This window comes from Cupressus sempervirens, chromosome 11 (genome assembly GCF_028749045.1).
Source record: "Cupressus sempervirens isolate cs-2001-9-10 chromosome 11, ASM2874904v1, whole genome shotgun sequence".
Lineage (NCBI taxonomy): Eukaryota > Viridiplantae > Streptophyta > Pinopsida > Cupressales > Cupressaceae > Cupressus > Cupressus sempervirens.
The window spans coordinates 17676154-17691039 of NC_143128.1; positions in this window are offsets into that span (position 1 = coordinate 17676154).

Genomic DNA, 14886 nt, shown 5'->3' on the forward strand with positions numbered 1-14886 from the left:
GAAAGAGGGAAAACCTCATGGGAAAAACCCTCCCCCAAAAAGAGAGATAAATATGGATGCATGGATGGATGGAGTAATCAAGACGCCCCCATTACGACATACATCCATGTATATAAAATAAAGAATGGAGAAGGAAAAAACCTCCTATGAGAAAAAATTCCCCACCAAAAAGGAGAAGAAGGAGACAAGGTAGTCCCCCCCCCCCCCCCTTAAAAGTAGTGTGTCAATCAGTGAAGAATGCTCCAATGTAGAAGCTGATCCACAATGTTTGTACGATGTTCCTCCCCTTTGGAAGAAACAAAGGCAAGGCTACCTATGAGATATGTCCCCTAGATGGAGAAGGAATCTCAATGATGATTGGTATCTCTAAATCCTATTCAAAAGTCCCTATGTCGATACTGATGATGGCTTCCTCCACAAATACTGAAGAGAAGAGTAGATCAAACAAGGAAGGAAGTAGAACCTGTCTCAAGAAACCAATAGTCTTCTCAACTGATGAAGAGACCTCTTGCAGATTCTATACATAAGAATCCACAATCATTCCAACCTAGAAGGATTGATCATGTAGAGAATGTGCAATAACTGTAGAAAAATCTGCCTCAGCAAAGAGAAGTGAGAAATCATCATAAAATTCTCCCATATCTACTATGTGTGACTCCAAGAATAGAGCTGAAATGTCTAGCAAGAAATTATCACCTGGAAGACCATGTGTACCCTGCAGTGCTGAAGTACATGAATCTATCACTATGGAAAAGGATGGAATATTTTTCTCAAAAAGAAGATGAATGTCATCAATAATGTCTTCCACATCTTCAATGTGAGACTCCATGAACAATTGTGCAATGTCTGAAAGGAAGTCTTCACATGAAGGTAGAGTAGGAAGACATAAAGTATCCTATTGCACTGATTTTGAAGCATCTGTGGCTGAAATAGGATCAGTAGGAGAAACAAGAGCTGGAGGTGTGATCTCATTTGAGGTTGAAGAAACCATAGTTGGAATGACTAGATGTAGAAAGTCCACTGCAGATGGAGGATCACATGGATCTCCATATGCTTCCCAAATAGACCACCAAATATCACAAGGAAAATGTGCCAATCTAAGAGGACCAAAAGATTCCCTACTCACACTTTTACATAGAAATTGATTAAGCTTGATAATATATGTCCAATCAAAATGTGGTGGCATTGAATAGAGATAAGGAAGCAATCCTAGATGTTCTCTTAGATGGTCAATTATCAAAGTCCTCCATTTGTAATAGTTCCTTGTTGTCAATTTTGGTCTAATACCAAACTGACAAATCTGACAAGACTCCATGAGATCAATCAATGAACCTCCAAAGAATCAAAGAACCCCCCTAAAAATGATGTTGGCACTTGAAAGCTGCTTGCCAATTCAAGGCATATTTTTGAAAGTAGTATTTCTATCTACAAAACCTATAATGTGATTGTAGATCTAGAAAGTAGACAAAAAAATACACTTCAAAAAAAAATGGAACTTGATTTGGAGTCCAAATGAGCCCATACCAAGTATTTTAAGTGGCAAAATTTGAGATTTTGGAGTTGCAAAAAAATTTAGAATCAAAGATCTCAAACCACCTGCACCAATGTGTAGATCATGAAATCCTACCCAAAAAAAAAATTGTTCACAAAAAGGAGTCCGTATGAGGAAGATATCGCTATTTGAAAATCGTTGATGCTATTATTTTTTCTGAATCGCCATCGCACCTCCAAAAAATAAATGGCTCTAGATTTTGCCTTAGATGTCTGATTTGGATGAAACAAAATCTGATGTGGGGATTTTTGGACCTTCTAAATGTGATGCAAATATTAGATTTGCACCAACAAGGTTCAATATTCACCTACAAAAAATCTCTCCTATGGCCCTATAGCCAAAAAAATTCTGAAAAATAATGCAGATCCAAAAAATAACAAAGATGCAGATGAAAAAAAAGGTAGATCTGAAAATTAAATGTACAGATCTGAAATGATCATACCAATTTTGCAAATTAGTCCTTCAGGTGCCGGTTTGCAAAAAAAAAATTTGCCTCAAAATTGACTTTGGCCTAGGGTAGGCAGCTTTGTAGCCAATTTCCACCGATTCAACGTTTCGGATGTAATGGCGAGGTCAGATCTGGCTCTAGATGCTCCCAATTTCTACGATACTCTAGAGTCGGGCTACAGTGATGAAGCAAGATGATGGTCTTGAAACAGCTATGTGATGAGAAAATCTCCAAGTTGCTCTGATACCATGTAAGAATTTGCTAAGGGAAAAATTCACCTAGGAACTAAGAACTCAAACACAAGCACACAGTAGATCAAAAATAGATATGATCAATTAATCAGAGTATGTCTGAATACATTGCTCTATTCAGAATGTGATCTTCAAACACACTGGGAGTCCCTATATATAAAGGCCTCTCAAGAAGCACCTAGAATGTCTCTAGAAACAACCATAAGATAAGACAACTAAGCACCTTATCCAACATTCTAGATGAATGGATAAGAATGACAAAGTATCATATGTGTGTAGAAGATTCTTGTGTTGTAAACAACATGTGCTTAAAAGAGGTATGAACCCCTGTGATGTCATCAAGATAACTCACAAGAGTGCACAAACTCCTAAATGTCTCACAAATAAAATAATGCAAAATAATTAAATAATGCATTAACCTAAGTAAACTTAAGTAAGTGTAATAAGTAAATACTTATTTACACCAATAGCTAGTCATAACTGGGGGGATATAATCCCTTACAATGTCTCAACAATAATAAGAGTATATGACCTTTGGGAAATCCTCATGTTCTACCTTTCCATGTGCCCTTGAAGATAGGGATAGTTGAGCTCCTATGGCAAATAGGCACTATAGATGAGAGGGAATTGTCTAAGAAGGGTACCTTCTTTCCAATTGTTACTGTAGTGCATGATTTTGTTTTTTTCAGGGAAGGGTGGAAGCACTTTAATTTGTTTTTAGATAGATATAACATTGCATAATCTCATGCCTGATTTATTGATTCTGAAGGATTCTATGACCTCTTAAGAGAGAGGGTGAAAGCTTCTCACATGGTACAACAAGTTTATTATCCAGAAGATATAATCAAAAATGTTTTTACTTTGCAAGAACAGGAATTGAGAAAAGAAAAATGGATAGTATTAAGTAAGACTTTAGAATTCATTAATGCTTTTGACCCCCAGTATGACCCATTGAAAGATAAGAAATATTGGGGAGCTAAAATGCAAGCATTAATGAATAATTGTTTTATAATAATCCAAACCATGAAAGAGAAGAAAGCCATATATGTTGAGACATATTCAGACAAGGTTGGAGAGGTACAAAGAAGGATAAGCAGCAGAAATGTGGTAGCTCCTCGCCAATATGATTTATAGAGAAGGGTAGGTTATGTAATGGTTCAAAATGCAACACAGGCACCCCTTCATTAGAGGCCAAGATCAGGAAGTCCATTTGCAGCAAACTCTCCAAAAAGGCAGAAATTAGATGAGGGATCTTCTTCTCAAGTAAAACAATACTCCCCAAGCTAGTCCCCAATCTAGATCGATGATGAAGAATCTTTAAGGGAGCAACTTAGACAAATGAGTGGAGAAGGGGATGTAACTATTACTTCTACAGACTTGTAGATTTGAGAGCCACAAGAACCTCTTACACCTTCCTTGGACTTAACCATTGCTGATTACCAAGGTAAGCAAATTGATCTAATAGTTGCCCAAGCTTCTGAAAGGTTTATTAATGATGAGAATTTTGTAAAGTCTAGGGCTTTCGCTCACTTTTTTGGGAGATTAAACATGGGAAATTTTGAGAAAACCTGTGAGAGTATAAAAGAAAAATAGCCAAACAAACCTGATTTAGATATTAAGGAAGAGGTGAAATCTAAATTTTCGAATGATTTTGCTCAATTTACTCCTAAAGCTAGGAGGAGAATAGTTAGATAGTTGGGAGTCCTCCTTCTGCCAGAGTGGGATATAGAAAATGCCATTGTTTTTTATTCAGTAAGGAAATAGAGGGATGTTCAACTGAGGATTGCTAAAGAAATACTACAGGCTCATAGAGGAGTCAAATTTAGTGATGACCACTAGACCCTTGTTATATGGTCTATGGAAAAAAGTGACAATACTAGAATGCATGAGATTCCCACTATAGAGCATACTAGTGCATTGATAGTGTTCAGGGTTGGTGAGATAAGTAGTAAACAAATAATTGGGATGGCATGAGAGATGGTAAAATTTGGTAGTGTGGTGTCTGGCCGAGAGGAAGATAAATTTGCCCAACTCAATGCTAGGTTTGAAGAAGTTTTGAAAGCATATGAGGAGAGGGGTATGCAAATACAATCATTAGAAAATAAAGTAACCCAAATGGAGAAGATTCTTGGGAAAAGAAAAATAGGAGAGACTAGTAAACCTAGAATTGCATACCCCCCACGGCCACCTGTTGAGCCTTTTGAATCAACATCAATTATTGACATACCTAATACTAAAAAAAGGCCTCAATTCTATACTGCAGATGATTTTGAAGAGGAGAAAAATAAGTTATATGCAATGCATGTAGAACTTAATAATCAATATGAAGAAAAATTGAGGCAAGGTATCATGTATTTAATAGATAGGATAGAATGGCCTAATTTTTTTGATCAATTAGTGAGGATTTCAGCTATCAGGGATGAATAGAAGCAAAATGAAGCTATATTTAGACCCATTGTATAGAAGTGGACAGAGAGAAATTTAGATATCACTGCTATGTGTATATCTATTATTCAGCTAACATATCATTAGATAGAAGGAATATTTTATTTACTAAATAAGTTATAGGGTTTTGATGATAAGGAATATTCTTTCTACAGATGATTAACTATTTTATTTTGCAAGTATTTTGCAAAAAAAATTGATTTATTCCTTTTTGCTCTAAAAATAATTGATAAAATAAAGGAAAAGGAAGAATGGAAGAGGGAGCTAGATGAAGTCTTATGTGAAAGAATGAATAAGGTTATAAATGAAATGGGCCATTTTTTATTGGCAATGACAAATGAGGAGTTGGTAAAAGAATAGATATTCTATAACTCCATCAAAAAAGATTTTGTTGATATATAGGCAAATGCAAATTCTTTAGTAACTGTACAAAGAGAAGTTCTAAATTTTGACAGGCCGAAGGACACTACCTATAATAAGTGGAAGGAAGAGTTTATGTCTATAGAATGGACATAAGGAGATGATTAGGTAGAGAATGATGATGAAGAAGAAGGCACAAAAGTAGAAGCCACCTCTGCCACTGATGTTTTAGACAAAGAGGATCCTCAAGTGGCAGGAGGTGACTCATCACTATCACATTTGATGGCCACCTATCCTATGGAAATAGAACACTAAAGGAATACAATCATAGTGTTTTTGTCTCCCCAAAGGGAATAATAGAAATGGACCCACAAAATGATTTTTAGTGTACCAGTCTTTCTCTTATTTACATTTTGTCATTTTGTGATAGGTGTATGTAAATATTTCTTGTAAAGGATACCTATCAATTTCTCTTAGCCTAAAGCTTGTTGCATATCACACTATATAAGTGAGATTCCAAGGCTAGAGAAGGGTCTAATTTCTATTGTTTCTAGGTGATATACTTAGTCTATTTTTCGATCCAATTTTTGGAGCAAGTTTATGATGTATTTTCTCTATTAGTTCTTGAGAATACATGAATATAGAATGATCTATGTGTTTCTTCCTAAGGTCATTATGAGTTTACTATAAATGTATAATATTTTCAAAGAAAATGAATACAAATTATGAGTTGTCCCCATATCAGTTCTTTCTGAATTTTGTCTCCTTTTGATTACTTGGTTATCTTGATGTTGTATGAGTAAAGGCTTGTGCAATTGAATGCAGCCTAGTTAGGTTGTATATCTGTTCATCATTGCTATTAGTTCAATGGATTAAGTAAAAGCTTTGATGAATTTGATAAGGTTGCTACAGTATTAAGAAGGATTTTTGAATGATGAATTCTGATAAGAATTGCTGATAATATTTGTTGTAAGGCAACAAATTAGATCTAAGGATTTGTAGTAGACTCTGAGCCATAATGGATTAGGCACTGGTCAAATTGATTCAGCTTGAAGAGAAATATGTCTTAAATGGTTTTCAAATGTAGAATTATAATCAATTTTACTTTTATTTCCTGTAGATCTTCAAAGTTGGCCAGTACTTGTTTGTGTAAGAATTTGGCTTAGGCTAGAATTCACCCAAGAACTAAAGAACTCAACAATAGCACACAGTAGACCAAAATAGGCATAGTATGATTAGAATGATGATATTCATTCAATAATGGGATACAACCAACATGAGAGTACACTAGGAGTGCCTGAATATAAAGGCCTTAAGAGAGCTTCTAGAATGCATAGAAGTCAGCACCATGATATGTCATACAACCAGGCACATGTCCACTAGATATGGATTATCCTCCATTAAGTACGAGATTAAGTGCAATGATGTGAGGATAAGACTACAATGGTGTAGCACACAAATCAGTGGAGTAGACAACATGTGCTAAATGAGGAGTGTGGAAAACTGTGTTGTCATCACAACAACTCAGTGAATGATGCATACTCATGTGTTGTAGACACCATGTGCCTAATTAGAGTTGCATAACTCAATGAGAGTTCACAAAATCCTAAGTGTCTCACCTAAAATAATAATAAAATAATGAAAAATAATTAAATAATGCATTAACCTAAGTAAAACTTAAGTAAGTGTAATAAGTAAATACTTATTTACACCAACACCCCCCCTTAAGTGCAAGTTAGGGGAATGCCCTTAAGCTTACGCAATCTAGGATGAAATGCAATATGGGTCCCGGCCAGTAGGCCATGTTAGGTACCCATGTACATAATGATATGCAATTCTCATAAAGTGAGGAAAGAGGGAAAACCTCATGGGAAAAACCCTCCCCCAAAAAGAGAGATAAAAGAAGGATGCATTGATGGATGGAGCAATCAAGACCCCCCCATTATGACATACATCCAATATATACATAAGAGAATGATGAGAAGAGGAAGAGAGACAGGATGGGCTCCCCCCCCCCCCAAAGAAGAATGCTGAATAGTGACTACTCCGATGAAGAAGTTGATCCAGGACTGCAGAATGGTGTTCCTCCCCTTAGGAAGAAACAATGCCAAGGGTAAAAATTAGACGCTTCCGTTGTTTGTGGAAAGAATCCAATGGATAAGTGATGTCTCTAAAACCTACTCAACTGAGTGAAGAACCTGTCCCAAAGAACTGTCTATCCTTGCAACTGATGAAGAACCCTACTACAATTGGTGATCATAGGTATCCACAATCACTTCAACCTGTGAGGATCGATCAAGTAGAGAATGAACAAGAGAGTCAGATGGAACCCTCATGACAACTAAAGAAGGTAATTTTGCATCAAGAAGAAGAGACAAATCATCAATATTGTCTCCCAAATCTGTTACTAAACCTGTATCTGGAAGACTAGAGGTACCCTACTGTTCTAGACCTATCACTGTGGTGATATATGCATGTGGACTAAACTGATGAAGTGACCTCTCAATGTATCTATTGATAGAAGTCCATGTATCTGAAGCTGTTGAAGCACTATCGCTAGTGTCACTATTAGTATCCACATTGTATGATGTGCAAAGAGGAGTAGAGGAAAAGCTTGGTGAACTTTCCTCAAAATGTACATCCTTCTCCACAAAAATCTGATGTGTCTCAGGATCTAGAAGTGTATATGCCTTCACACTATCTTAATAACCAATGAAGGTACAAGGCTGAGATGATTGTGCCTTGTGACCCTTGGAAGATTTCTTTGCTCATGTAGGACAATCAAAGATTCTGAAGTGTGTCACAATAGGTTTTCTGCCACACCATGCCTCAAAAGGAGTTTTGCCATCTAAGGCTAGATGAGGAGAATGATTAAGTATGTGAGTGGCACTAGAGATTGCTTCGACTTCTAATGATGGATCTAGAGACTTGGCATGAATCATGCAACTTTCCATAGACTTAAGAGTTCGAATCCTCAATGCTGCAACATCTATCTTATATGGACTAAATATTGAAGGAGTCTAAAGATCAATGCCCTCATGTTTGCAAAATTCTTTAAGTCTTCTTTTCACATCCATGTTTCCATTGTCCATTCGGAGTACTTTGATGGTCTTTCTGGATTTTCATTTTACATGAGCCTTGAAGTCTATAAATGTGTCCAACACTTCATTCTTGTTATGTAGAAAGTAGACCCAAGTGAACCTTGAAAAATCATCAACTAAGGTAAGTATGTAGCGACCCTAGCTGAATGCAAAAGGACCTGCTAATACCATGTGAACCATTTGAAGAACTCTTGTTTCTCTAGAAGACTTCCCTCTTTGTAACTTCCCCTTTGGATGCATATACACTAAATCTAATGAACATTTACCCTTAGAAAAGTTGATTTTAGGTAGACCTTTCACCATGTGGTATGTGCAAAGTTGTTGAAGATAGCAGTAGTCAAGATGACCATACGGCTCATGCCATAATTGCATGTTTGAATGAGATTATGTTAACAAGGCCTTTGAAGGAGACTTGGGTAACAAATGTGAGAAAGAGTACAACCTTTTGTGATCATTCACTTTCCCTACTGCAACCAAGGAATTATCTTTAAGACTGTGCACTTTTACTAAGTCTAGAAGGAACTCAACTCTATGTCCATCTCCAAAGTGAGTGACTTGGTAGATTGATAGGAGATTTGAACTTAGGTTTGGAACATAGAGAACCTCTTGAAACTCTCCATTTTCTATCTCCACATTTCTTTTTCCTTCAACTTCCATTTTGCTATCATTCCCCATGAAGATGTGCAGTACCTTGGACTGCTTCATTGAAGAAAAATCCTCCTTTGAAGAACCCATGTGATATGAGGCACCTGAGTCAAATATCCATTCCTTTGAAGAGTTTGAATTAGCCATGAGTGCTTGCCCTTTTCCCTTTGAATCTGAAGAAGATCCCTTCCCCTTGTAAGCATTAGGCAATGGAACATTATGTTTCTTCATGATGTTGGTTAATTCATCAATCTTTTTAAGATAACACTCATGCTCTTCATGACCTAATTTCTTGCAATAAGCACACTTCTTCTTCTCCTTATTATTGTCCCCTTTTTTGTTGGAATTTGAGGACTTGCCTTGTTGATTAGATTGAGGTGTTGTCTTTTCTGCATCCTTAGATTTTCTCTTCCATTTCTTCTTACCCTTTCCTTTGTTTGAAGATTGTCCTGCTGAATGTTGAGAACCCTCATTGGCCACCAATGCTTTGGACTGAGGTGATTTGAGAATTCCCATTGTTTTCAACTTCTTTTCTTCATCATCCAACAATTTAGCATATTCTTCAAAAGTGACTTTCTTGTAGGCAGACCCTAAGGTAGTCTTTGAGGTGTTAAAAGAAGATACAAATGTGGAGTATTCAGATGGCAACTTGTTATGGATGAGATAGATTAGTCTATCATCTTTGATAGAACTCCCACAATTAGTAAGCTTTGTCCTTAATTCATTCACCTTGATGATGAAGTCCTGTATTGATTCATATGACTTAGGATTTAAGGAAACTAGCTCATCTTCAATTTTGAATACATCCTCTTCAGACACTTTACCATAAAGGTTTTCGAGGGTATCCCAAGCTTCCTGGGATGTAGTACATTTTATGATTTGATACATGATTTTATCATCTACCCCCAAAAATATATCACCTAGGGCTTTCCTATCCATGGCTACCCAATTAGAAATTTCACTTATTGATACATTATCACCTGCTGGTTTAGGAAGAGTACCATCTACATATTGTGAAACTCCATTATGCATTAAGTGATACAACATTTTGATTGACGACAAAGCATAGTTATGAGGAGTTAATTTAGGAAACTTAAAGTTACCCATAATGCAAAAAATGAAAGAAATATGCAAAAAAGAGAGAACACAACACCAAGAACACCCCCTCTTTTCACTAAATCAAGAAACCCCCCCAAAATAGATGCTTTGGGCACTTTATCAGTAGTGTGATTACAATGGGCCACTTGCCAATTTTTTCCTTCATGGACTTCTAATTTTTTTTATTACAACCTCTTGATGGAGTACAAATCTGAAACTTTACAAAGTGCTACACTTCTGAAGCATTACAAAGCAAAGAAAGGCCCTATTGCTGAAAGTGAAAATTTTGTCCACACAACACTATAATCTGATACTAGATCTGGAAAGTAGATGAAAAATAACACACTTTCAAAAAAATGGAACCTACTTTCGACTCCAGATGTGCCCGTACAGAGCGTTTGAAGTTGCAAAATGTAGGATTATTCAGTATATAGTCACCAAAAAAATGCAAATTGTGAACAATCCATGAACCAAAATTTGAAAATAGATACACCACTAACAAATTTAGAAACTTTTACCGAATTTCAAAAAAAATTGCAGTTGATTTGGATTACGAATGTGGGAGTTATGGCCTCTTGAAGTCGGACTGCCAAAACCAAAATCAATTTGGTGAGGGGTTGGACCAGCAAAAGATGGGGTTAAATTTGATAGTCATATGACCATCATACCAGTTCAAATTTTTCCTATGATGATGTCCAGACAGGCATCAATTTTAGACTCAAATATGATGACATCATAAAAAATAGACCACTGGCTGACGTGGCAAGGCCGTACCATACAAAAATGTGACATGGCAGGCCCTTGTGGTACTTTCGTATTGTATGGAATCATACAGAAAAAATTTGTATCAAATGATGGGGATGCTGATGTGTCTATGACTAGGCAAAATGTACTGTTGACTAGGCATTCAAGTCGCAGTGTGACTTGTCAATGACTGTATAGCCGAGGGTGATTCAACAGCTGACGTGGTGGATAGGTGGAGGTTGTTGCCAGATTTGTTTCAACTATCACCAAATTTATTTTTGCAACTAGAATCTATTGTGCATCGCTAGAATAGTATTTGCCACAACCAGAGTGTGAGTGAATAGTCCCACATGTAGTGGGAAAGTGCAATGAGTGCTATTTAAATTGAAGCGTCAACACAATGCTGAATGAAAAGGAGATGGCGAGAGAGGAATACTCGTCGAGATTTCTGGTTGATGTGCCCAGAAATATTATCATATCACACTGCTAGAATTCATGATGAAATTTGTTAGCCTTTGCAGGTATGGCCGGTGTGCAGGATAGAAATTGTCAATGCCCGCAGATATAAAAAAGATGCCCTACGATTAAAATAATTTGCTACACCAAATAATTAGACCGGGGGTTGATAGCCTAAATCTGCCAAAAAATTTCTCTGCCTTCAAATTTAAATAATTCCAAAAAATATGCAGATTCGGAGATTCAAAAAATACAGAGAAATAGATCTGAAAATAAAATTAAATAATCAGATCGATTAGATCATACCCAATTGCAAATTGGTGTCAGTTTGCAAAAAAAATTTGCCTCACAATCAACCTTCACTCAATATAGGTGATTTTATAGTCAATCTTCACCAATTGAGCACTCCAAATGCAATGGAGAGGTTAGATTTGGCTCTACATGCTCCTAACTTTTGTGGATCCTCCGAAATCAAGGTGTTGAAGCATGAACAGTCTCGAATGGCTACGTGATGAGAATCCTCCTCAGCTCTGATACCATGTAAGAATTTGGCTTAGGCTAGAATTCACGAAAGAACTAAAGAACTCAACAATAGCACACAATAGACCAAAATAGGTAGAGTATGATCAGAATGACGATATTCATTCAATAATGGGATACAGCCAACACGAGAGTACACTAGGAGTGCCTGAATATAAAGGCCTTAGGAGAGCTTCTAGAATGCGTAGAAGTCAACACCATGATATGTCATACAACCAGGCACATGTCCACTAGATATGGATTATCCTCCATTAAGCACGGGATTAAGTGCAATGATGTGAAGATAAGACTACAATGATGTAGCATGCAAATCAGTGGAGTAGACAACATGTGCTAAATGAGGAATGTGGAAAACTGTGTTGTCATCACAACAACTCAGTGAATGATGCATACTCCTATGTTGTAGACACCATGTGCCTAATTAGAGTTGCGTAACTCAATGAGAGTTCATAAACTCCTATGTGTCTCACCTAAAATAATAATAAAATAATGCAAAATAATTAAATAATGCATTAACCTAAGTAAAACTTAAGTAAGTGTAATAAGTAAATACTTATTTACACCAATAGTTTGCATGGAATGTTTTAGCTTCAATTAGCCACTATTGCTGAGAACACGTGTAGATCTATAGAAGAATTTTGGCTAGATCTGTTATATGGGATGTGTTTATCAAATTGTCAAGAATAATGCACGTATTTGAGGATTTGAGATGAGAATCAGAATGAAACTAAAATTATTCTCTTATAGTGTTTCCCAATCTTGAATCATCACTGGGTATACCCATGCTAGTTTTGCAGAGCCTAAAGAGTAGAAAACCACCTTTGGTTTTGTTGAAGTTGGGTCCAAATGGTTTGCACAAATAATTGTTAATTTGAATTGGCTAATCCTTAGATTGAGTGAGTGATATCACTTTGGTATTGAGCATTTTGTCACTTAGTAGTTATAAAACTCCAACACATACATACATACATGCATGCATGCATGCATGCATGCATACATACATACATACATACATATACATAGATCAGAAGGGCACAACAATGAAATCCTAGATCTCCACATGATACATAAATACATACATAGACATACATACATATACATACATACATGTGTATGTGGGAAATGTGGACCTCGATCTTCACACACACTTCAACATGATCATTATCTGAGAGATTATCACAAGATAAACATGGTATTATTCATCCAAAATGTCCAACTATTCAATCTATTACCTTCTAACTAGATTGATTATGCTATTGCTCTTAGACCAAGAAGCTAGCAACCACACATCTAGAATGAAGGATTTTGTAAAGCTAAATGATATGCAATATTATAATAGATGAGATGCAAGTATTAATCTAAGAAGAAGAAAAGAATAATAAATCTAAATGAATGTATTACTAAACTATATGAGATTAATATGCAAGAATATTAAGCTAGGAATGCAAGAGCAATGAGGAGTTATTTTAACATAAGTTTGATACAATCAATTCTCAACCATTGTAATGAGGAATTAAAGGCTTCTTAAATAGAATTCCAAAATCAATCAATGGTCAAGATCAAATAGAATGGACAGTTGAGATTGGAAATGAGATTCAGTTGGAATAGAAACTTCCTTATGCAAATGAAGTTAACTAAGTTAATTCTATTTCGAGTTCTAGTTTACTAAGAGTTTCCATTTCTGAGCTGAAGAGAGAATTTGGAGAGTATATTTAATTTAATCAAAATTGAATATAACCTCATAAATGCACAATCTAAATTAATTGAATAATTAAATCCAATAAATTAAAATGAGTATATATCTTATTAAATCAAATACATTTAATTCCCTTATACATTAGTTAAAAATGTAATTTTAATTTAATTAAAGTAAACTTAATTAATAGGTTTAATGTATCTAATTTGAGTCAATACTTATGAATTAAATAAAGAGTGTAATTTATACAAATTAGGGATTTTCTACATTTGACACTTAGGTCAAGTAGAAATTATTAGAATCAAAATTGCCTAGTAAAATAGGACTTAGGATTGATCAAATAGACTAGAATTGGTTTAGCATGACAATGTGCTAATTTTGGGGTATTACATTTGCCCCTCTTTGAATGAATGTGTGAGTGACATGTTTGATTCAAAGAAATCAAAAGTATGAAGCATGGATCAATAAATGAGATTGGTTCTGAGATTGATGACATGGAGACCAATTGATAAGCTTTTTAAAGTTATCTTCAAAATAAAGTTTAACTTTAAGGAATCCAAATAGAACACCTAGATACGAAGTTGATAAGCTTTTTAAGGTTATCTTTAAAATGAAGCTTAACCTTAGGGAATCCATGTAGAACACCTAGATACCAAAGTTGATAAGCTTTTTAAGGTTATCTTCAAAATGAAGCTTAACCTTAGGGAATCAAGATAGACCACCTAGATACTGAAGTTGATAAGCTTTTTAAGGTTATCTTTAGAATGAAGATTAACCTTAGGGAATCTAGATAGAACACCTAGATACCGAAGCTGATAAGCTTTTTAAGGTTATCTTCAAAATGGAGCTTAACCTTAGGGAATCCAAATAGAACACCTAGATACCCAAAAATGATAGACCAAAGATTGTCAAACTTCATAGAATTGTTCTTAGAATGAGACTCAATTCTCAAGAGTTGGGATTAGACTATATCGATACCTATCCATTAGAAGATGACAAGATTAATCATGATTCATAGAATTGTCCCTAGAGTGAGGCTTAATCCTCAAGAGTCAAGGTTAGACTATCTTGATACCTGTCCACTAACTAGTGATTGAAGTCAAGAGCTTAGAATTGTCCCTAGAATAAGGCTTAATTCTTAGCAAGAGTTAGGATTATCTCTAGAAAGAAGCTTAATCCCCCAAAGTCTAGATAGAACACCTAAATACTAGTACATAAAAAGAGATAACAAGACCTATCATGAGTCATAGAATCATCCTTAGAATGAGGCTTGATCCTTAGGAGTCAAAGTTAGACTATCCCGATACTTGTTTATCAAACTCTAACAAGAACTGTTATAAGATTGATCAGTTGATCAAAAGATGAGATAGATGAAATAGATGCTAGATAAAGGGAAAAAAGATGCCCCGAGTGATGAGATGCCCCTAGTGATGAGGACATAAGATTCAGACTGAGTTGAAGCCAAATTTGAGAAGATTCAATGATGTAATCATCTTGCCCCCTCAGGAGTCAAATCAAAATACAACACTCCACAATAGTGATACAAAGTA